The following is a 25,200-nucleotide window of genomic DNA, read 5'->3' on the forward strand; positions in this document are numbered from 1 at the left end:
CGGCATCCGCCGGACCCTGCCGATTTTAAATCTCCCGTGCGCACGCGCGGGAGTGACGTCATCGCCGCTCCAGCCAATCACAGAGCGGAGCGGCGATGCCCGGAAGACATGCCGGAGCAAGATGACATCCTGCTCGGCGTGGACCAGATAAGTGGTACACACCTCGTTCCGAGGTAAGTATTTCATAATAGGCTAGTATGCGGTGCATACTAGCCTATTATGCCTTTTGCATTGCAGGTTTAGGAAAAATAAAAAAAAGTTTATGCGGTTTACAACCGCTTTAAGTACAGGTTTTTGCATAAAAAATCTAAAGCTACCTGTGGGCACCCAGGTGCCTTCTACTGAACCAAGTTAAAAGAAATCTAAAGCTGAATTTTGTTCTGCCTACATTTTGTCTTCCTCAGTTAGACCCCCATACACACTATTCGATTTTCTGCAGATTTTTGTCTTCAGATTTACCAAAACCATCTAATATGGAGGTCAAACCTTAAGAGTTTCAATGTTTATACAATCAGGCAGGCCCTTGCACTACATGGTATGGTGAATCTGAAGACAAAAATCTGCAGACAAACTAATAGTGTGTATGGGGGTCTTACTCCCCTCCTGCCCAAGATTTTATTAAAGTGGAGGTTCACCCGAAAAGTTAATTTTTAACATTAGATTGAGGCTCATTTTGTGAAGGGGAATCGGGTGTTTTTTTTAAATCGAAGCCGTACTTACCGTTTTAGAGATGCATCTTCTCGCCACTTCCGGGTATGGGCTGCGGGACTGGGCGTTCCTATTTGATTGACCAGGCTTTCGACGGTCGCATACATTGAGTCACGATTTTCCGAAAATAGCCGAACGTTGGTGCGACAGGAGCCGTATAGAGCCGCACGACGTTCGGCTTCTTTCAGCTACTCGTGACGCGATGTATGCGACGTCGGAAGCCTGTCAATCAAATAGGAACGCCCAATCCCGAAGCCATACCCGGAAGCGGCGGAGAAGATCGCTCTCTAAAACGGTTAAGTACAGTTCGATTTAAAAACAACACCCGATTCCCCTTCACAAAATGAGCCTCAATCTAATGTTAAAAAAAACATTTCGGTTAACTCCCACTTTAAATACAGTGGAACCTTGAATTACAAGCATAATCCGTTCCAGGAGAATGCTTGTAATCCAAAACACTTGCATATCCAAGCGAGTTTCCCCATAGAAGTCAATAGAAACAACGAGAATTCATTCCACATGCAATACAGCATGTGGCCAGAGGTGGGGGGCGCTGGAGAGCCTCAGGGACAGCTCGGAAAGGCTGCGAACGGCTCCGAACCGTTCCGAGTGTCACCGGCGTCCCGCACCTCTGGCCAAATGCGGTTACTGCACACCCCATTAGCTTGAATTCTGCTCGTTTTGCGAGACAACACTCGCAAACAGAGTCAGGATCTTTTTTTAAAAGTTGCTCGTCTTTTAAAAACGCTCGTTAACCACATTATTCTTAACCAAGGTTCCACTGTACCTTATTTTATATCCAGTGATGTAATCACCTACATCTCTGTGTTTCTCTATGTAATGCAGGTAGACCATGGCTGGTGGGAGGGGCCTGCCGGTTGCTGTACATAGCACCCTGCCTTAGTATTCTTCTCAAGAGTCCTTAGCCCTAACGCTAGCAGTGGGCTGAATATCAGCCAGTCAGTCCGGAGGAGTCTGCGTTCCAGGGCAGGCTGTATTTGCATGCAGGTAACTCCCCCACATGTGACGCCCTCTGGAATGAAAAGAACTGAAGTCCAATAAATGAAAAGGGGTAGGCCTGGAAAGTAAAGCTGGGGAGGAAAGTTGACAAAGTGGCGCCCCTCCAGCTGTTGCAGAACTACAAGTCACATGAGGCTTTGCAAGGCTGACAGTTACAAGCAAGACTCCCTCAGGCCATGATGGGACTTTTAGTTCTGCAACAGCTGGAGGGCCCACCAGTTTCTAGAATCCCAGGCCCCTGCCAACCTATATAGTGGGGTGCCCAGAGCAGGAGCGGTGTGTATGTTTAATAATCCTGTGATTATGTCCAGTGAACTCCTCTCCTCTCTACCTCCTCTCTTCCTCTTGTCGTCTCTTCCTTTCCTCCTCTTCTCGTCTCTTCCTCTCCTCCTCCAGTTTTCTCTGCTCCTCAGCTCCCTCCTCCGCCTCTCCTCCTCTTCCTTCCTCTTCCTCTCTTCCTCCTCTCGTCTCTTCCCTTTCCTCTTCCAGCATTTGCCGATAGAGGTGTCTGGCCGCCCTCCCGCGCCAGTGCTTCTGGAACTGCAGAGCCGAGCGTTGGAGGCGCACAAAGGCGGCCCTCCAGTAGTGAGCCCGGTAGTTCTTCTGAATGATGATAATATGAGACGGACGGTTTTATAATGCTTCCTGGAAATTAGGAAAACAAAAAATAAAATGTACTTCACATTAAATATGGTGACAACCACTATATTCCCTTAGGGCCCTTTCACACTGGTGCGTTTTTGCGGTAAAAATAGCGCTATTAAAACACTCATAAACACTCCCCCATGCCCCCTCCATTGAAATGAATTAAAAACCGCTGTAAAAACGGAGCGTTAAATCGTTTTTAATTCATTTCAATGGAGAGGGGCATGGGGAGCGTTTTAATAGCGCTATTTTTTACCACAAAAACGCACCAGTGTGAAAGGGCCCTAATGCTAATTATATATATATATATATACTATATATATATATTTATATATATATATATATATATATATATTACACATACATACATACATACATACATACACATACACATACATGTATATATACACACATTTTTATATAATATATATATATATTTATATATATTAAAATATATTATAGGCTTCCTCCCTACCCCCACCCTAAGACTAGACAGTTAAAGGAGAAGCAGTGGACTAATATCTTGCAGGGGACCTTCTCTTTATGTGCAGTTTCACTTTTATTTACAGGTTTCCCCCTACCCCAATCCCATGGACTGGACAGTGAAAGGAGAAGTAGTGGACCAATGTCTTGCTGGGGACCTGACCTGTATGTGCACTTTCCCTTTTACTTATAGGCCTCTTGCCTTCCCTCACCCTATGACTGGACAGTGCAAGAAAAAGCAGTTGTGTCTAAGGTCTTGCAGGGGACCTGCTCTTTATGTGCAGTTTCACTTTTATTTACAAGTCCTCTCCTCAAGCCTATTCTATGGGGTTATTTACGAAAGGCAAATCCACTTTGAAATACAAATGCAAGTGCACTTGAAATTGCACTGAAAGTGCACTTGGGAGGGCAGTCGCTGTGGATCCCGAGGGGGACATGCAAGGAAAAAAAAAAAACAGCATTTTAGCTTGCATATGATTGGATAATAAAATCAGCAGAGCTTCCCCCTCATTTCAGATCTTCCCTCTCAGATTTACAGCGACTCTGCACTTCCAAATGCACTTTCAACTTGTAGTGCAAAGTGGATTTGCCTTTCATAAATAACCCCCTATGACTGGACAGTGCAAGAAGAAGCAGTGGACTAATTTCTTGCAGGGGACCTGCACTTTATGTGCAGTTTCAATGTATTATTTACAGGTCCCCTCCTTACCCCCATCGAATGACTGGACAGTGAAAGTAGAAATCAGCAGACTAATGTCTGGCAGGGTACCTGATTTGTATGTGCAGTTTTCACTTTCAGGTCTCCCCCCTACCCTATAAATGTGACAGTGAAAGGAGAAGTAGCAGACAAATGTCTGTCCGGGACCTGCCCTTTATGTGCAGTTTCACTTTTACTTACAGGTCTCCTCCCTAATCCCATCCTTTGACTGTATAATAAGGCTGCTTTCACACCTGAGCGTTTTGTCGCCTGAAGCGTGAAGCTCCAAAAACGCTAGAGGGGAAAAAATACATTATTCCCAATGGAGATGGTTCACATCTTCACTCCAAAACGCCTGAAGCCGAACGCCTGAAGCTCAAACAAGTTCTGGACCCTTTTTTGCCGCTCGAATCGGGCCGATTTGGGTGTTTTTGAACGTTTGTATTCCCATGAAAACTAATGGAAACGATCGATTCAAGCGTCTAGCGCGACAACGCGCGTTTCTACGGGCGTTTTGTCGCTTTAATCTGTTCTGTGAAATAGAACATTCACCCAGGAAGAAGATAAAAAAAATATACAAACATAGCAACAAGTGATAAAATAGATGAGCATTTTTCCTATTGGCTAAAATAAAAAACGACAAAGTTCAAAAACGTCGGAAAACGCTGTATGCAAACGCGTGAATACGCCGGAAAAAACGACCGAAAGTGCTACGCTCAGGTGTGAATGCGGCCTAAAAGAATAAGCAGTGGGCTGAAGAGTTCCATCACTCTGCTCTCTCCTCCAAATCAATATACTTCTAGCAATGCCACACAACTGAATGTGCTGCTTCTCTCTGTCCCCTGCTGTACAGGGAGGGCAAGAGACTGAGCCCAAATTAGAGTCAGGTACTTACATGTAAGCTATAGGATTGCATACATTATTTTTTAGGTATAAACGTTTTCTTTTACTTTAATGGATTTTATTTCAGCTGACATTTACCAGGACTGATACAAACTAGTGGACTAAAATCTACAAAATGTGAGACATGCATAAAACATCAAAGTCCTATGAAGAATACTGTCAGTTAAAGGTTACAATGATGATTTCAATGGACGCTTGCTGGAAATACTTCCCTTTAAAAGAAAAACATTACTACCTAGTCCTACATCCTGTCCTCCGAGCCCAAATAACATCGGGGGCTAAAAATAGAAAAGCTCATTTATCAGCCTATTTCCAATCACTGTACAACCCGGACAACGTCCTTCCACCGCTTCCTAAAGAATGCGAGACTTTTTTCTTTAACTCCATAACACCCTATGCCATTTGTCGGTCAACCAAAACACTGCACGTCACCACATTCCGTACACCAAACCCGAGGATCGGGGTCAGAACCCGGGCACAACTACTCCGGGCACAGAGGGCCAGATTCACATAGAATTATGTTACTCCACGGCGGCGTAACGTATCCCATTTACGTTACACCTCCGCAGGTTTACAGCGTAAGCGCCCGATTCACAAAGCACTTATCTGTAAACTTGCGGCGGTGTAACGTAAATCCGATCGGCGCAAGCCCGCCTAATTCAAATGGGGCGGGCACCATTTAAATTAGGCGCGTTCCCGCGCCGAACGTACTGCGCATGCTCCGTCGGGAAAATTACCCGACGTACATTGCGCTAAATGACGTCGCACGGACGTCATTTGTTTAGACGTTAACGTAAATGGCGTCCAGCGCCATTCACGGACGACTTACGCAAACGACGTGAATTTTTCAATTTCGACGCGGGAACAACGGCCATACTTAACATGGCTTAGAACACCTAGGAGGTAGCCCTAATTTTACGCGGCGTAACTCGACGGAAACTACGTAAAGTTCGATCGACGGGCAGCGCGCACGTTCGGGAATCGCCGTAACTAGTCATTTGCATATTCTACGCCGACCGCAATGGCCTCGCCACCTAGCGGCCAGCCTAGAATTGCATCCTTAAAGCGGTGGTTCCCCCTTAAAAACAACTTTTTTTTATTCCACTGCCCCCCCACATTACAATCGAATTAAGGCTCTTATTTTTTTTTTGCTGCTGTACATACCTTGATACAGCATCTTCACCCGTGCATCCGGGTTGCGAGTCCCGCGGGAGTGGGCGTTCCTCACATGCTGTTGATTGACGTTTTGCCCAAAAACGAGCTCTCCCCCCGTCGCGTAAGCCGCGTCACGATTGGCGAAAGGAGCCGAACGGCGATGCGCATGCGCAGTATAGCGCCGACTCGCCGTTCGGCTCCTTTCGCCAACCGTGACGTGGCTTACGCGACAGGGGAGAGCTCGTTTTTGGGCAAAACATCAATCAACAGCATGTGAGGAACGCCCACTCCCGCGGGACTCGCAACCCGGATGCACGGGTGAAGATGCTGTATCAAGGTATGTACAGCAGCAAAAAAAAAATAAGAGCCTTAATTCGATTGTAATGTGGGGGGGCAGTGGAATAAAAAAAAGTTGTTTTTAAGGGGGAACCACCGCTTTAAGATCCGACAGTGTAAGTCAATTACACCTGTCGGATCTTTTGGCTATCTATGCGTAACTGATTCTATGAATCAGCCGCATAGTTAGGACGGGCGGATCACAGAGATACGATGGCGTATCAGGAGATACGCCGTCGTATCTCTTTTGTGAATCTGGCCCAGAGTTACAAAGCACCACATTTCCCCAAAACGTCTTCTTATCCTGCTAGTCACTGCCTGAGACTCCAATGGGGGTTTTCCATTCGGTGAGAGATTATTGCATGATATGCAAAAGTTGTGCGACAACCGTAATCTCATTGGTTCATCTTTCAAGCTGCTTGCGATAGTTAATAGGAGTTTCTTCCCGTTTGTTCTTTCCCGGGAGACTCCAGTCATTTCCCGTTTGACCATCATAAAAACGGAAGCAAAATTTCTCCAAATAAAGAAGACAACAAAACTGTAAGTACTAAAATGTTTTTTTTACAGGAATGCGGGTCCACATTAGGGAGTGCGTGCTATACGCCGGAGCGCGCAATACCCCGATAAATACGGTATATATGGTAGAGTTTTACTTTAAGCTGCCTTTAGAGGACAGCTCCATGATCAGTAACGTTGCGATATTTGCATACTAAGTGCTTCATGATTTCAGACTTAGTAGTAACTAGAAAAAGATTAAAGTTAAGCCTCAGGCAATCTGCTAAATACACATCCGAAATTCATTTATGAGTTGTTTAACTGCCAAAAGGATTGCATTTCTGTCCATCCAGTCCTCAGACTTACACAGCCCTTCAAACACAGAACAACCAGTCCGGTGACCTGACTTTTCTCAATAGAAGTTAAGCATCAAAACCTGGTCACAGAAAAGGAGCAGCAAAAGACAGATGAGGTCACCTCTCTGCTCTCTCCTCCTAACTGCATGTCTAGTCGGCACAAGTGCATGCAGGTCATCTGATTGCGCCCCCCCACCCTCCCAGTCTGAGTGCTGCTGTACAGCAGATTTCATCTAACAGATAATAAATCAAATTCAGGCATTTACACTAGTATACATTTTTTTTTATACATACATGAGTGCCTTCTGTGGGGTTTTAATATCAAAGTTCAGTTTCAGGTAACACAAAGAAGTATTTGCAGGCTTGGGTTGCATTGCCTTTCCATACATGACATGTGGAATGCTGACCCCGATTCCACTCAGTGTAATTCCCAGAACAAGGGCTTGTTATATAAAGTTCTATCTAGATGTGACGGAGGGAGGTGGTGATGCCTACCTGGCGATGTACCCCTGGATGTGGGCACGGATGACCAAGGCTGCCCTCTTCAGTTCTTGCTCCCGACTCTTCTCCAGCCGCTGCTCCAGACCCTCTTTGAGGAATACCTGTGGGAAAGGAGAGACACCCCCTTATGTAGGTGATAGGAGCCATAAGACATGCGGGTGACAATCTGCCGCACACCAAACCCAGTGCCCGTCCGGTGCCAAGTGCACGCCGACTCTAGTATGATCCCAGCAGCCAGAAACTCCCAGAGGAGGGAGGCTGGATGGAGGAGGAGAAAGATCTACAGATAGGAAGACGACCAGAGAATCCGGACAGACAAAAAGACAGCTGTATAGGCAGGACATGAGACAGCAGAGATACAATGTACTGTATACACAGGGAGGCACATACTGCAATACACAGGGAAGGACCAGGCAGGAGACTGTCCTATATATACAGGGAGGCACATACTGGAATACACAGGGAAGGACCAGGCAGGAGACTGTATTATATACACAGGGAGGCAGATACTGGAATACACAGGGAAGGACCAGGCAGGAGACTATTATATACACAGGGAGGCACATACTGGAATACACAGGGAAGGACCAGGCAGGAGACTGTCCTATATACACAGGGAGGCACATACTGGAATACACAGGGAAGGACCAGGCAGGAGACTGTCCTATATACACAGGGAGGCAGATACTGGAATACACAGGGAAGGACCAGGCAGGAGACTGTATTATATACACAGGGAGGCAGATACTGGAATACACAGGGAAGGACCAGGCAGGAGACTGTCCTATATACACAGGGAGGCAGATACTGGAATACACAGGGAAGGACCAGGCAGGAGACTGTCCTATATACACAGGGAGGCAGATACTGGAATACACAGGGAAGGACCAGGCAGGAGACTGTCCTATATACACAGGGAGGCACATACTGGAATACACAGGGAAGGACCAGGCAGGAGACTGTATTATATACACAGGGAGGCACATACTGGAATACACAGGGAAGGACCAGGCAGGAGACTGTCCTATATACACAGGGAGGCAGATACTGGAATACACAGGGAAGGACCAGGCAGGAGACTGTATTATATACACAGGGAGGCACATACTGGAATACACAGGGAAGGACAAGGTGCTTAAATATTTACAGCAGGACTAGGCAGGTGACTGCACTAAATACATAGGGAGGTAGGCAGTGGAATGTACATAGTAGGACATGGCAGGTGACTGTACTATATACATTGGGGAGGGAAGCAGTGGAGTCACTGTATTATATACAAAGGCTGGCACTGGAGTGCACAGGGCAGAGAAGCAGGCATATGGAACACACAAGGCAGGGGGGCAGGCAGCACAGGGGCACCGGGGAGCAGGCAGCACAGGGGCACCGGGGAGCAGGCAGCACAGGGGCACCGGGGAGCAGGCAGCACAGGGGCACCGGGGAGCAGGCAGCACAGGGGCACCGGGGAGCAGGCAGCACAGGGGCACCGGGGAGCAGGCAGACCTGGAGTCACAAGGCAAAGGGCGCACAAGGAAAAGGGGGAGGCAGCACAGGGGCACAAGGCAAATAAGCAGATCACTGTAGAGTTTATGAAAATGGAGCCAGTGGAATGCAAAAAGGACAGAACCCACTAGACATAGGAATATACAGGAGGACAGAAGCATGTAGAACAAAGAATCTGTGGAATATACAGGACAGTTGGGCAGGTCACCGTACTGTACACATAAGAGACACTCAGGAAGGAAGGACAGCGGGGAGGGAAGGAAGAGACACAGGGGACAGAAGGCCGGATAGGTAAATGGGAAACTCACAAAGAAGGAGACTGGGAGATGAAGGAAATGGACATATACAGTGCACAGCATAACAATAGAATGCAGACAAGAAGAATGTAGAATATCTTGAAGCCTCTATAGAGACAGCAGCATACAAGTGAATTGCTGGTAGGAAATAAACCCCAGATATACACAACCTGTTTACAGCCAGGAGAAGATGCCACTGCTCCGCTGCACACTCCCTCATTACTCGCTAAGAAGCTTTTCTTTCTCTATACTGTACAAGTGATTGCAGCTGTTTTATTTAGTTAAAAAATTATGACAAAGAATCCCCCCCCCCGCCTTTGCATTGCCGGCTTCCTTCCAGAAGCTGTTCCTTCCGTTCACAAACAATCGACGGGGGAGAGAGCACATGGAGCAGTCACTGCGCTGGCTGGAAGAAGGCGCAGACATGTACACTGCCCACATCCCTGGCACTGGGCTGCTGAGCAATCTAAGGACATAACTGGAGCATGGAAAGTCTATGGGGCATATGATATGATATCACAGTGCAGAGCTAGAATATACTGTAACCCAAAGCAAACAATCAGAATGTTGCTTTCAATAGTCTAATATAGTTAGCTTTGTGAAAGGAGGACTGTGATTGGCTGCTGAGTGTTACCGAGAGTATAGAGAAACTTTTAGCAGGAAAGTCTGTTTGTGACAGAGAGCAGGAGAAGAGAGCCAACCATAACAGAGGGCAGGAAGAGAGAGACGACCATAAGAGGGGGCAGGAAGAGAGACGGCCATAACAGAGGGCAGCAAGAGAGAGGCGACCATATCAGGGGGCAGGAAGAGAGAGGCGACCATAACAGGGGGCAGGAAGAGAGAGGCGACCATAACAGGGGGCAGGAAGAGAGAGGCGACCATAACAGGGGGCAGGAAGAGAGACGGCTATAACAGAGGGCAAGGAAGAGAAAGACGACCATAACAGAGGGCAGGAAGAGAGAGGCGACCATAACAGGGGGCAGGAAGAGAGAGGCGACCATAACAGGGGGCAGGAAGAGAGAGGCGACCATAACAGAGGGCAGGAAGAGAGAGACGGCCATAAGAGGGGGCAGGAAGAGAGACGGCCATAACAGAGGGCAGCAAGCGAGAGGCGACCATATCAGGGGGCAGGAAGAGAGAGGCGACCATAACAGGGGGCAGGAAGAGAGAGACGGCCATAACAGGGGGCAGGAAGAGAGACGGCCATAACAGAGGGCAAGGAAGAGAAAGACGACCATAACAGAGGGCAGGAAGAGAGAGGCGACCATAACAGGGGGCAGGAAGAGAGAGGCGACCATAACAGGGGGCAGGAAGAGAGAGACGACCATAACAGAGGGCAGGAAGAGAGAGAAAGAGGACCATCACAGATAGCAGAAAGAGAACCAGCCATGACAGAGAGCAGGAAAAGAGAAACAACTATAACAGAGAGCTGGCGATAACAGAGACAGAACGAGAGAGCTGACCAAAACAGAGGGTAGTAAGAGAGAGCGGACCATAACAGAGGATAGTAAGAAAGCGCTGACCATAAAATGGAGCAGGAAAAAAGCTGGCCAGGACAGAGAGCAGGAAGAAAGTCGACCATAACAGAGAGCAGGAAGAGAGAACCAGCTATGACAGACAGCAAATAAGAGAGACGAGAGAGAGCTGATCACGACAAAGGTGAGAATGGGTGAGAGCTGGTCATAACAAAAGGAGAGAGAGAGAGAGAGAGAGAGAGAGAGAGAGATGGTCCTAAAAGAGAGCAGGAAGAGAGAGCGCTGGTCATGTCAGAGACGAGGAAAAGAGAACTGGTCATGACAAACAGGAGGAAAAGATAGCTGGGTCATGATGATGAGGCGGGAAAGCGATGATGAGCGAGCTGGCCATGATAGGGAGCAAGAAGAGAGCGAGCTGGCCATGATAGGGAGCAAGAAGAGAGAGCGAGCTAGCCATGATAGGTACCAAGAACAGAGAGCGAGCGGGCCATGATAGCAAGCAAGAACAGAGAGCGAGCGGGCCATGATATCGAGCAAGAACAGAGAGCGAGCTGGCCATGATATCGAGCAAGAACAGAGAGCGAGCTGGCCATGATAGCGAGCAAGAAGAGAGCGGGCCATGATAGCGAGCAAGAAGAGAGCGCGAGCGGGCCATGATAGCGAGCAAGAACAGAGAGCGAGCGGGCCATGATAGCGAGCAAGAACAGAGAGCGAGCTGGCCATGATAGCGAGCAAGAACAGAGAGCGAGCTGGCCATGATAGCGAGCAAGAACAGAGAGCGAGCTGGCCAAGATAGCGAGAAAGAAGAGAGAGCGAGCTGGTCAGACATCAGAAAGAGAGTGGGTTGTGTTGGCAGAACACTAGAGGTAGAGAAGTTTATTATGAGATTGTGCACCATCATAAAGGACATATACACTACATAAACCAATGCACTCATATATTATTGCAATCTAATAAAGTGACAATCTGAAAAAGTACAGAACTTGCTGGATATTTTTTTCAGCTACATAGACATAGAGCTGATGTGTGCATCCATAGACGAGTGCAGCCACCAATTAATTGTACATTTTCAGTCACTGGAGAAGATAAAATAATGGGATTGGGTAATATTGTCAGACACTCCATTTCTTCAAGCTTTCTTGCTCCAGTGCTTCTCCATCAGCTGCTTTAGCTCTATCAAGGATAAACACTACACAATCAGGGTTAACATCCAAATTAACTGCAATAACATTCCTGCTCTGTTAATAAAGCCTGCTCTTCAATCAAGGCACAAAAACGAGCACAGCAAAGACACTGGGAGCTGCCTGCAACCATACGCAGAACAAAGAGGCCTTGTTCTGTGTGGCAAGCCTGAGGCAACAGGCTTCTTCATGGCCTCCACAATAGCCTTGTGTGCCTCGCCTGCGCTGGCAGCCATCCACCAGCTCCCGACTTGTGCCACCCAACGAGGGAAAGCTTCATGTGACTCCTCTCTGCTCTGTCTGTCACACATCTCCAATGTGATGTCACCCTGCCTCTGACCCAAACAATCCCCCCCTTTACTCCCTCGCCCACCACCCCACGCCACAGGGAGGAGTATCACGCCAAACATATCAGTCACGCCGGTTTTAGAATTGAAACAAAACGATTGTCTCAGAGAAGAACAATAGCCGTTTCATAACGTTCAGAATATTTAATACGACATTTCATTAGAAAAGAATCCACCAAGAAATACTGATCATTATATTTCCATAGGAATGGGGCATCTCACCCTGATCACTGTATTGTATTGTACTCTAAAATTCTTCCCATCATGGTCATAATGAATAATTCCACAAATGCAACTTTCTGCAAATACCGATTCATAAACCTAATAATTTTCTAATTATAAATGGCTTCCCAAAATTGTGTTGCTCCATCAAACTCTGCAGCATGTTACAGAGTTTCATTATATTTGGTCTTACCTGTTTACTCTGTTACCCCATCAACATGATAAATACATTTTCCTGCTATTCCTCTTACAGCATACCATGGATCATGGATACCATGGATCAGCTATGCCCCTTGACCCCAATAGGACAACCCTGCTAGCTAAAAAAAAGGAATACCTACCCTGAGTTCTTTATTTTGTCCTTGCTTCACCTTCACCTTACTGGATTACCCCTACCACACCCCATCCTGGTTCAGCCTCTTTAAGGTGGACAGCACCCACCTTGTATGGCAAGTCCTACTTTTCGGGTCTGGTTATTTAATAGAATAAACTGCCATTTTGTTTCCATGATAGACAGATCATATGCTGTTCCTCGCTCTCATGCCAACTTTCTAGGGGCTCTCATGACAGTATACCATGGCATCAATCACGTGGTTATAGTTATCTTTCTTCCCTTACTTTAGTTTTGACTTTCTAGGACTCAGGGGTGTCCAAACTTTTTTTTAAAGAGGGCCAGATTTGATGAAGTGAACATGCGTGAGGGCCGACCATTTTGCCTGGTATTCTTTGAAACATTAAAATTCAATCTAAGTGTGTTCGTCTGAGCAACTGATACATGGCCCAACAAGAATTCTCTTGCCTTTGTGGCGGTGTGTGGTGAAGAGATGAGCTTGGGCGTGTTATTTGGATAGATAGATAGATAGATAGATAGATAGATAGATAGATAGATAGATCTATGTGTTTTGTGGCCCCAACCAATCCCTGAGTGCCGCTCAGAACCAAGGATGAGCTTAGTCGCATTATTTGGATATACCGTATTTATCAGCGTATAACACGCACAGGCATATAACACCCACCTTCACTTTAAGAGGGAAGTTTCAGGGGGGGGGGGGGGGAAACGTACATTTTAAATAAAGAACTGTGAAGCAAAATAAGGGTCAGTGCCCATCTGCAGCCTCACCCTTGCCATGAATGCAGCCTCACCATTGGCATGAATGCAGCCTGATCAATGCCCATCTGCAGTCTCAGAGGAGACAGGGAGGAGGCAGGACGAGCGCCAACAGATTACATACAGGAAAATCTCCTGTTAACACGGCATACTCTTTAATACAAAGTCCCACCTCCTATGATAGACAGAACAATCATCCAATGGCAGCCCAGAAGACGGGACTTCCTATTGCAGACATCGCCGAGTAAACAGGAGGATCTCCTGTATGTAATCTGACGGCGCTCGTCCCGCCCCCTCCCTGTCCCCGCAGATAAATACAGTATATATCTTTTGTGGCCACAAAAGATATAGATATATACAAATTACCAGGGGGGGGGGCCGGACTTTGTACATGCCTGTTCTAAGTACTTTTTATGATACTTTGTCACAAGATGTGCCAGGAATAAAGAGAACTGTTGTCAAATTCTTGCCATCATTTTTCTTTCCTACACCCCATGACAGCATAGTTTTCAACCCCAGTAACCAACTATAGAATGCTGGGTAGGGATCATCTCTTCCTTATTGTTAGCTAGCTAGGTGGTCCTATTGGGTTTAAGGAGCAGAGCTGGCCTGTGATATCCAGTAGCCCAGAAAAGAAAATGATGGCAAGTATTGGTCAATAACTTACCGTATATTTTCTTTAATAATTTATTTTATTGAAGTTTACAAAAGAGGAAATTGGCCATTAAGTGCATCACATGCATAGTGGTTGATTTACTAAAGTCAAAACGACTATGTACTTTGCAAGTGCAGTTGCTCCAGAGCTTAGTAAATGAGAGAAAGCTCTGCTGACCTCCATCATCCAATCGTGTGCAAGCAAAAATCATTTTTTTTTTATTTTCTTTTCATGTGATTGGATATTCTTTTCAAAGTGAAGCTTCACTTCATTTACTAAGTTTTGGAGAAATTGCACTTGCAAAGCAGTTTATTTGCCTTTAGTAAATCCACCCCATAGAGTCACATATGTAAAAATAAGGGTTTGAATAAAGAATCTGGGATAAAATCACCGGGCTGGAAAAAACGAATGGGTGGGTCATATATGCAATTCCACAGGGGGGGGGGGGTATAGTCCTCACTAAATTGGGATAGATTAGGCATTTTGTGCTGTTGGTGTCCCATCAATCGGGGAGGGGGGGTTGCTCCAGCCAGTCTGGGTAATACTATTGAGCGTAATGAAAGCAATGGGCTTGTGTGCCGCCTTTACAGAGCACATTCAGTATGAATCCTCTGCCAACACACTTAATGGACCAGTAATAAGCTCAATATTTTTATTTTACCCGATAAACCAAACCAAAAAATGGAATGCACATTGTGGTGGGCTGGGGTGCAATGGCCTCTACGATAAAATGTATGTGGTTGCAATTTATGGCAACACCAGAAAAAGTGTGCAAACAGGCATTGTGGATACACGTGCATTATCCAAAATGGGTTTCTTAAATCTGATCGCTTACCTTGGTCTTGCCAAGTTGCCACTCTTTCTTGGAGGCATCAAAAGTCTGAAGGAGGGCAGCACACCTCCCCTTCACGTCGTCTGTACCTTTGATGTTACTCAGCAGCATCTTATACCTGTAATAAGATAATCGGTATTTAAGGGCAGTGCTCAGATAAAAATAGAAAATACCTTTAGTACCCAATCTAAAGTTGTATGATGTGGTCTAGCCGCAGATTCTTATCCAGGTGTACAAGGACTTCTAAAAAGGTTCCTCAAATATATATTTTCCAGTATGTCTTTTTTTTATGATTACCAATGTAGAAATGCATTTTTTAGCTTTTGGATATAGCAGAGAGAAGAGTTAGAAACGTATAATCCAACCTGCCCTCCTCAACCAGGGTTCCTTGGAACCCTAGGTTCTTCCAGATGTTGCTGGAGGTTCCTTGAACAAGAAGCAATTTCTGTCTTTCAGATCATTTCCCACTGAAAATATTGATCTTTTTATCTATTTAGAAGAGAAAAATTACTCCCAATGACCACAAATATTAGGAGCATTCTTTCTAGTAACCGAAACACTCCTGTACAGTGAGCTGTCAACGTAGTAATTATTAGCAGGGGTTCCCCAAGACCTATTATTTCAAGGGTTCCTCCATTTTAAAAAGGCTGTTCTAATCACTTTCTCTTGTGTCATTAGCAACAGAAGAAAGGGGAAGTTTCACAGGTAGAGATAAAAAAGTAAAATGGATCAGGAATTGAAACTCCACAAGTCAATAGTCCAGATACAAATTTTATTGCAATGGACATTTAATAGAAGACCTTCCGAAAGGGCCCGAACTCGCCCCCTCAAACAGGGCCTAAAAATGGGAAAAACTATTTATGTGGACTGGACAATGGAAGCAATGGGTTTGATTTTCTAAAACTGGAGAGTGCAAAATCTGGAGCTCTGCATAGAAACCAATCAGCTTCCAGGCTTTCTTGTCAAAGCTTAATTGAACAAGCTGAAGTTATAAGCCGATTGGCTACAATGCACTGCTGCACCAGATTTTGCACGCTCCAGTTTTAGTAAATCAAACGCATTGTTTGTAGCATTGGCTAAAGCACTCAAAAAGCGCAAGTTATTTTATAAAGTCTTCTACTTGATCTTACATTGGAATAAATTTGTATCTGGACTGTCAACGGGTGGTGTGGCACTTCATCCCCAGATCCATTTAGGCCGGCCACACGTGGCTCGAATCACTGCCTGTTCAGCAGGAACCGGCCAAGATTCTAACCATTATTGGGCAGGCTAAATGATCGATCAATCAACTTTGGGACAACAAGCCTGCCGGATTCTCTTGCGATTGTGGCTTGCTGCTATAGCATGGTTTTCTCCTGGTGGGGACGGCTTACCTGATTCGTGCAACAATATTGCACAGAAAAGTTCCATACTTTATCTTCTGGCAGTCCCCGCAGCGCTGTCACCTTCTCCCTGCTCTGGGGAGGCTAGAAGAAGGCGACAGCGCTGCCGGGGACTGCCAAAGAAAAAGTATGGAACTTTTCTGTGCAAGATTTATTTTCTTCCATAGAAAGTGGGTGCTAAGGAGGAACCCATGTGTGCAAACAGACACACATAGCAGCAGCAAGCCATGCCCCCACTCCTCCTCACAGCAGGTTGACTGACACCAGCAGGAGCCTATGACTCCCTTGTCCTCAGTGTCTCCTGTGAAAGCTGAAATAAGCCAGTTAAGTGTTTGGGGGGGGGGGGGGGCCTACAAGAGATAGTGGGTAGACATGTGCATTTTGTTTAGTTCCGAATTAGTTTAACATTGACAAATTCGTTAATTCCTAATCTTCCGAAACTCCAAAAGTCCGAAACTCCAAAAGTCCGAAACTCCAAGGTAAAAAAAATTAAAAATTTTAAAGAATGTAACGAAAACGAATGTATTTTTTGGCAGTGCACATGTCCAATAGTGGGGTGTTTTTTTTACCTTCATGCAGAGAATGCATTAAGGTAAAAAAACTTTTAGGCCCAGATTCACAACCGAGATACGACGGCGTATCTCCAGATACGCCATCGTATCTCTGCATTGTGCCGTCGTATCTATGCGCCTGATTCTTAGAATCAGTTACGCATAGATATCTGTTAGATCCGACAGGCGTAAGTCTCTTACACCGTCGGATCGTAACTGCATTTTTACGCTGGCCGCTAGGGGCGTGTAAGCCGATTTACGTGTCGAAATATGTAAATCAGCTAGATACTAATTCCCGAACGTACGCCCATCCGACGCAGTAAAGTTACGCCGTTTACGTTAGGCTTTTCCCGGCGCATAGTTACCCCTGTTATATGGTGGCGTAAGTGCGGCGTAAGAATGATAAGTATGGCCGTCGTTCCCGCAACGAAATTTGAAAATTTTACGTTGTTTGCGTAACTCGTCCGTGAATGGGGCTGGACGTAATTTACGTTCACGTCAAAACCAATACGTCCTTGCGGCGTATTAGGAGCATATTAGGAGCAATGCACACTGGGAGATTTCCACGGACGGCGCATGCGCCGTTCATGAAAAACGTCAATCACGTCGGGTCACAGCACATTTACATAAAACACACCCCCCTGTTCCAAATTGTAATTAGGCGGGCTTACGCCGGCCGATTTAGGCTATGCCGCTGCAACTTACGGAACAAGTGCTTTGAGAATACAGCACTTGCCCGTCTAAGTTGCTGAGGCGTAACCTAAATCGGATATGTTACGCCGCCGCAAAAATACGCCGTTCTACGAGAATCTGGCTCTTAGACTTTAGAACCACTACTGTGAATACAATAGGTAAAGGTGAGAGGTCTTGCCCACAAAAGCCAATCAGCGGTGTCCATCACCTGGCAATGAAGTCCTGGTATTGTCTGCGGACAGGGTACCCGGCCCTCCTGATCTTCACAGTCTCCAACATTCCAGAGTATCTCAGCTGGTTCAGGACAATGTCTGGGCAGAATTTACTTGGCAGCTGTAAGAAAAGACAAGACAACTCAACACAACAAACCACAGGAAAGTACAAATGAATCTACGACCCAAAAAAAGAGGCTCTATGGCATAGGAATAGTCACTGCATACCTCCCAACTTCACAAACACCTTTTAGCACAAAATATGAAGGCAAAAAGGACCCACCCTTGCTAAGCCTCAAATTACCGGAACCATGAAATGGCCTACAAAATGACTGGTTACACCTACACTACCATTTTACTTTTTTTGCTGGCTTTTCTTTATAATGCAAGAATTTTGAGGTTGGATAAAAGGTTGGGAAGGTTTTGTAGCACCTTTTGTTAAATAGTCCATGTTTTATACATTTCTCTACATCCGACCAAAAGGTTGGACAACTGCAGAGAGAAGAAGGGCAGAAGGACTTGACTCCACAATTAATGGACAGTTGGGAGCCATGCACAATTGCACAACATGAATTACTTTCTTGGAATTAATTGCGCTATATGCGATTCCAGGAGTTCCTTACTTTTTGGCTAGCAGTTCTTCACTAGAATGGAAATCCCTAATTTTCAGCACATTCATATTATTGCACCCCCAACATTTTATTGCTGTCTGGGCCCCCCCCCCCCCCTCCATTATGGGGATCCATTTGCCTCCATTTTCTCTCTTAAGGTATAACTAAAAGAAAAAAAAATGTTTTTTAGTTTTGGATAGAGTGAAGATGGATTGGAACACCTGTCAGTTTTTATTGCAGTCTGTGCCCCCGTAGAGATTACCCCTCTATTTTTCCTGTTTCCAATTATCATTGAAAGTAAAAGAAATCCCCCAATTTTTTTTTAGGTTGTCCCCAGAAAAGTAATGGAGGGGAAACTAAATCTGGTGACCTGGGGGTCCCCAAGGAATTGCCTTAATTTGTAGAGATTTCTTCTCACTTCCTGTTTGGCTATGGGACAGGAAGTGAATGTAAATCTTTCTAGTGGGACAGAGGAGAGAGAGAGAGAAAGATCCGATTTGCAGGAGTGTCCTTACCTTCTGTGTGTTGGGTTTAATGCAGCGGATGAAGAATGGGTTTGAAGTGCCGAGCATTGCCATGAGGGAATGGAGGGATTCCTAAATACACAGAAAAGATTAGGACCTTACTTGTCTATATAACCTCCATTACAACAAAAAAATAAAACAGATGCAGAAAAAGAAACGGATCAGATTTAACGTCTTCAAAGCACAGGAGTAGGACAACAATCTGGATTTTTTTTTTTAAGGGGCAGAGCAATTTAAACGACTCAAATTTAAAATTTAAAGCAAGTTGGCATTTTTTTAACTGACGGTTAAATAACCTATGGGGCCCACACACGATCGGTTTTGATCGATGAAAACGGTTCATCAGACCGTTGTCCTCTGTTTAACCTATCGTGTGTACGAGGCCTAACAGGATCTCTAGACACACCTTCCAGTATCATGAGTTTACCTTCTCGAAGGAGGACATTCCCCACCAAACTTTTTTTGGTATTATATTAAAACCAATACTCGTGCCTATCGGCCCACCAGCGCCACCATATACCCATCATTTCCCTAATAAATTATATAATTACGACACACTTTGGTTAAAGCAGAACTGGTATTTGGGCACCACAAATCGAAAAGCTTGGGGGGGGGGGGCTGCCGCCGCGAATTGAGGTCAGTGGGGCTTTGGGTGCTGACAAAAAAAAAGGGGGGGGAGGATGCCATCCAGGGCCCTGGGGACCACTGGCCCCTTAGAGGTCGGGGGGGGGGGTTTTGGGTGCGGACGAAAAAAAAAAAAAAGGGGGATGCCACCGGGGCCCTGGGGACCTCCGGGCCCATTACAGGTGCTGCCTGTACACCCCTGATGGCGGCCCTGAGCACAGCTCCATAGAGACAGGTCGGGAGTGTGCAGATTACATTCTCCCCATAGCCAGCGGTTAGCTATGGTTGTCCGAAAAAGGAGGAGGGACCAAGATTGGCGACGGCAACCCCAGAAGAGGAGGATCGGGGCCACTCTGTGCAATACCACTGCACAGAGCAGGCAAGTATAAAATGTTTTTTTATTTTAATTAAAAATATATGACTTTAGTAGCACTTTAAAGCTAAACACATGGATCGAAATTTAGCTGGTTCAGCAGGGACAGGAGGAATTTCTCTCCATTTATGGGCACTCTGGATGTACAGACTTTGTTCTACTGATCGACTTCTGTACAACCAGCCTGTTGAGTTCTTCCCAATCTATCAGTGTTGTCTGCTATAGCCAGCAGCACTGATCATTTTATTCTGATGGTGTGGAAGGCTTCCTTCAGAACACAATAACCCATCAGGAGAATTCCCCCATCCACACTGAATGTGTGAATTTTTTTTCCAACCTGCTGGTTAAATCTAACCCAAGTCATCCGAAGGATCTTCACACCCTACACAATTCTGGGTGTGTTAAATTCACGATTCTCCTGGCACACTTTGTAGTTTCTCCCACCGCGGCATGTGTCCTGTACTGACACAGGAGTCGTTCGGAGCAACAACAGAGGGAGACTCAGGGATCCAACAGAATCACTTTATTGTTTAATACAAAATGGAATTTAGAACCTCAGATGTGTCGATCCCTTTGGCATCTGCCCCCATCATTGAAGAGTGTCAGAGCATCATACAATACTTACCCTGAACTGAGAACTGACTGTGGGCTTCTTCTTCAGTGTCCCCATCTTAAGGGTCTCCTCCCCAGATCTGCTGGAGACCTTCTCAAACAGATCATAAATAAAATCCAGCCTGAACAAGATAAAAAAAAAAAAAAAAAAAAAAAAAAGAATGTGACTGTCTGGTACACAAATGTTCATCTATAAATATGGTACATTTCCCCACCCACCTACCTGCTGTCTCTCAGCATGTTCAAGATATCGTCCCGGAAAGTGTCCCTGTTCTTCTCCAGGAAGCCCTTCACATCATACGTGACCTAAACAGCAGGACAGATCTATTTATATGATCATGTTCATTTGCTTATTTCATCGCCCTTCACACAAAAATGTTGGACCCTAAAACAGTCCCTGCCCCAGTCAAATTATGGCATAAAGCTGAACTAAGAAAATATTGCAATATAAGAGACACATGTATTCTTTGAATCCTTGTGTTCTTTGTGTATTCCCTCCCCCCCCCCCCAAAATCTGTGCAGTAATCCAGTGTGAGATTCAGTGGTGTTGCTAGGGGGGGTGGTATGGGCCACACCAGGGTGACATCCGCCAGAAGGGCGATACCAGTTGGCAAGGCCCAGGGCAACACCATTGCACCCATCCGCATCTCGCGCTTTTTGTCTGTTACAGCGCGAGGAATGCGCTTACTCCATTACGAACGCTAGTTTTACCATAACAAGCGCTCCCGTCTCATAACTTGCTTCTGAGCATGCGCGGGTTTTTCACGTCATTAAAGCCCACACACGACCATTTTTTACAACCCTAAAAACGAAAACGTTGTGAAAAAATAGAGCATGTTCGAAATTTTTCACGTCCATTTTTTAGATTGTGAAAAATGCTCTGGAGCCCACACACCATCGTTTTTATTGACATTAAAAAAAAACAACGTCATTTTTTAGAACCCGAAAAACGTGTGTACGTGACTATAATAGCATTTTAGTTTTAGTCGTATTTTAGTCATCTCAATTGTTTTAGTTGTATTTTAGTCTACTAAAATAGTACTCATTTTGTCGACGAAAATGTTTTAGTCGACTAAATTAACACCAATTTGCACAAGTACAAAAAAATAAATAAAACAAAATAAATAATTATCAGCCAAATTGTACTCGGCTAGCTCTGAAGACTACAGCACACCTTCTCACTATGTTATTCAGAAGAGGATAGAGGGGTGTTCTAGATTCAGGTAGAAGTGCGGCGGCGTAACGTATCGTAGATACGTTACACCGCCGCAAGTTTTCATCGCAAGTGCCTGATTCACAAAGCACTTGCGATGAAAACTACGCCGGTGGCCTCTGGCGTAAGCCCGCGTAATTTAAATGGGCGTGTGCCATTTAAATTAGGCGCGCTCCCGCGCCGGACCTACTGCGTATGCTCCGTTTCGGAATTTCCGCCGTGCTTTGCGCGCAGTGACGTCATTTTTTCGAATGGCGAAGCGCGTAGCGTAATTCCGTATTCCCGGACAGCTTACGCAAACGACGTTAATTTTTAAATTTCGACGCGGGAACGACGGCCATACTTTATACAGCAATATGATTGCTGTGTAAAGTTAGGGCAGGTCAAATAACGACTAAAATTGCGACGGGAAACTTGACTACGGACGACGTATCGAACGCGAAAATCCGTTGTGGATCCGCCGTAACTGCTAATTTGCATACCCGACGCTGGAATACGACGCAAACTCCACCCAGCGGCGGCCGCGGTATTGCATCCTAAGATCCGACAGTGTAAAACAATTACACCTGTCGGATCTTAGGGCTATCTATGCGTAACTGATTCTATGAATCAGTCGCATAGATAGAAACAGAGATACGACGGAGTATCAGGAGAAACGCCGTCGTATCTCTTTTGTGAATCTGGCCCAGGATCACTGGATGAAAATAAAAGGGGGGAAAAAAAAACTGAAAAAAAACAAATGCAGCCACTACATCTAAAGACAGGTAAGCTGCTACATATCAAATTTTTGCTCAGATGTGTTTTAAATGGGGAAAAGTCTAGGGAATTCAAATTAATAATAATAAAAAAAATAAAAAAAAAATAATAAATAAGAAGTTGTGGTTTTGCCATTTTACAGCAATAATAAAACAAAGAAGTTTTGAAGCACACACAGGGTGACAGACACAAATTACTGTGAAATGGACACATATGAACAATTTGCGAGCTGTACATGGAGTAAACATGACGCACGGGACTTTTTGTTTTGGAAAAAGTTTCATCCTACCTCCCCCGCATAGTGCTTGATTCCAAACTGGTTTTCGGTCACTCGCGGCTTCACGTAGTGGGGGTTATTCTGGGACACAAAGAAAACATCTGTGTTAAATTGTAGCCAGCGGGGACACTGACATGAGGCTTACTGCGGTGTAACCAACCATCCCTGGGGTGTGTATGACCAACTGATCTCATGTCAGATGCTGAGTGCATGTGATTTAATAGGTTAAAAGTAAAAAGGCCAGCTTCTAGAAGAGGAAATAAAAAAAATCCACTCCATGGCAACGATACGCATTTTTTTTTGGATGTCACAATGTAGAGATTAAGATTTCCTATCATCTGTGCCCAGTCTTGCCACACAGAGTTAATCCAGCTCTGAGCAATCCTCTTTTTATTGTTCAGTGAAATAAAACAGACTTCCAGATAAAGACCAAAGTCCTTGCTTGAGTGACAGGTTATTTACATATCTCGTGCACTAGCTTGCAGACATGCACAGCTTCTGTAAAGTGCACAATTCACATCCCACTCCTCTCCTCTCCTCCTCTCCTCTCCAGTTCAGCTCTCCCAGGATTGGCTGTCTTTCCTGTGTTTTGATTAAATGTTTTCAAAATATGGGGTGATCCACAGTTCAGTGTAAACAGCCATCAGAAAATACATAGATAAGAAGCTGTGCATGTCTGCAAGCTAGTGCACGAGATATGTAAATAACCTGTCACTCAAGCAATGACTTTGGTCTTTACCTGGAAGTCTGTTTTATTTCACTGAACAATAAAAAGAGGGTTGCTCAGCGCTGGATTAACTCTGTGGGGCAAGACTGGGCACAGATGATAGGAAATCTTATAGGTAGATTCAGAGAGAAGTGCCTAAACTTGCAGCGGCGTAGCTTAGCGTGTTTAGGCTACGCCGCCGTAAGTTAGCTAGGCAAGTACATGATTCTCAATGTACTTGCCTGCTATGTTACGGCGACGTAGCCTAAAGCGGGCGGGGCGTAAGGGCGCCGAATTCAAATGTGTGGAAGGGGGGCGTGTTTAATGCTAATAAGGCTAGACCTTAAGTTTTTGACGTTTTCTTTTACTGCGCATGCGCCGGGCGCCTACATTTCCCAGTGTGCATTGCGGCTAAGTACGCCGTACGGGCCCTATTGATTTTGACGTGGAATTAAACGACGTTCCAGGAGCCTGCGCCACGGCCCTTGACGTCACCGCTGGGCGCCCTCCTCCTTTCCCCAGCTGCCGGGCCAATAGGGGAGAGAAGCGGAGTCTTGCACATGCGCAGTAGGGGTCCCAGCGTGAAGCCGTAAGGCTACACTGCCGGTGATCTGCCGTGCTTGTTCCAGCTATCGTGGAAGTTCCAGCGCATGCGCAAGCTGATGTGCTGAGATGGTTCCAGCTATCGGGAAAGTTCCTTCAAGGACTGCGCAGGCGCAAACTTGCTGACGGAAATCTCCGAACCGCGCCGGCATCCAGGGCGACGTGGATTTCGAGGTAAGTGGCCAGTCGGCCTCACGTCCTCCCTGCGCTCGAACGGCCTCCTGGCTATTTTTTTAACATCCTCCAATCCACGGGGATGTTAAAGAATGAGCCTGGATGCCGGGCGAGGTTCGGAGATTTCCGTCAGGAAGTTTGCGCCTGCGCAGTCAGTGAAGGAACTTCCCCGTTAGGGGAACATTGAGGACAAGTCACCGGGTACCCTTACCCGCAATGGTGGCGGCAGTACCCGACAGCTGATGGAAACATCAGCTGCGGGTGCCGACATCACTGGACTCCAGGACAGGTAAGTGCTGCTGGCTTTTAATTTTTCAAGCGGAGGGCGGACCTCCGCTTGAAAATGCATTTCTACTTGCAGCCAATTGGGGATAACACCTACTTTATATGTGTTCCCATCCACATAAGATAACTAAAAATTGTAGCTTAAATCCTCACTTCCTGTTCTTCTGTCTGTAACTCCACACGGTAATGCAAGACTTTCTCCCTGGTGTGGAGTGTCGTGCTCGCCCCCTCCCTTGGACTACAGGAGAGTCGGGACGCTCTCTACGTTGCAGATAAAAGGAGCTGCGTGTTAGTGGGCATCCTGACTCTCCTGTTAACCTGTAGGGGGCGCTGAAGAGGTTAAGTGTGCCCTAGTGAGTGATTCTTACTGTGTGGGGGCGTGGCTTGGCGTGTGACGTCACTGATCGTCGTTCCCTATGACAGGGAACAGATGATCAGTGTCAGTCTCACTAGGAAGAATGGGGAAAGGTTTGTTTACACTCACCTCTCCCCATTCTTCAGCTCTGTGACCCGATCACGGCGATGGGGTCTGCGGGTCCCGCGGGCACGGAGCGCACGACCGGGTCGCAAGAGCGCCTTCGGACACGCGCGTGACCCACGGCTGGGCTCTTAAAGGCGACATACCTGCTCGTCCTTTTGTCCAGCCGTGCTGCTCTGCCGACGTATATCGTCGTTGGGCGGTCCTTAAG

At 45.9% G+C, this 25,200-nt stretch overlaps 1 pseudogene; it reads right to left on the bottom strand.

Moving 5' to 3' along the window:
• Nucleotides 1-25,200, bottom strand: part of LOC120944450 — a 222,268-nt pseudogene that overhangs the window by 43,487 nt on the left and 153,581 nt on the right.

The sequence above is a fragment of the Rana temporaria genome, chromosome 6, assembly GCF_905171775.1.
Source record: "Rana temporaria chromosome 6, aRanTem1.1, whole genome shotgun sequence".
Taxonomy (NCBI): Eukaryota; Metazoa; Chordata; class Amphibia; order Anura; family Ranidae; genus Rana; species Rana temporaria.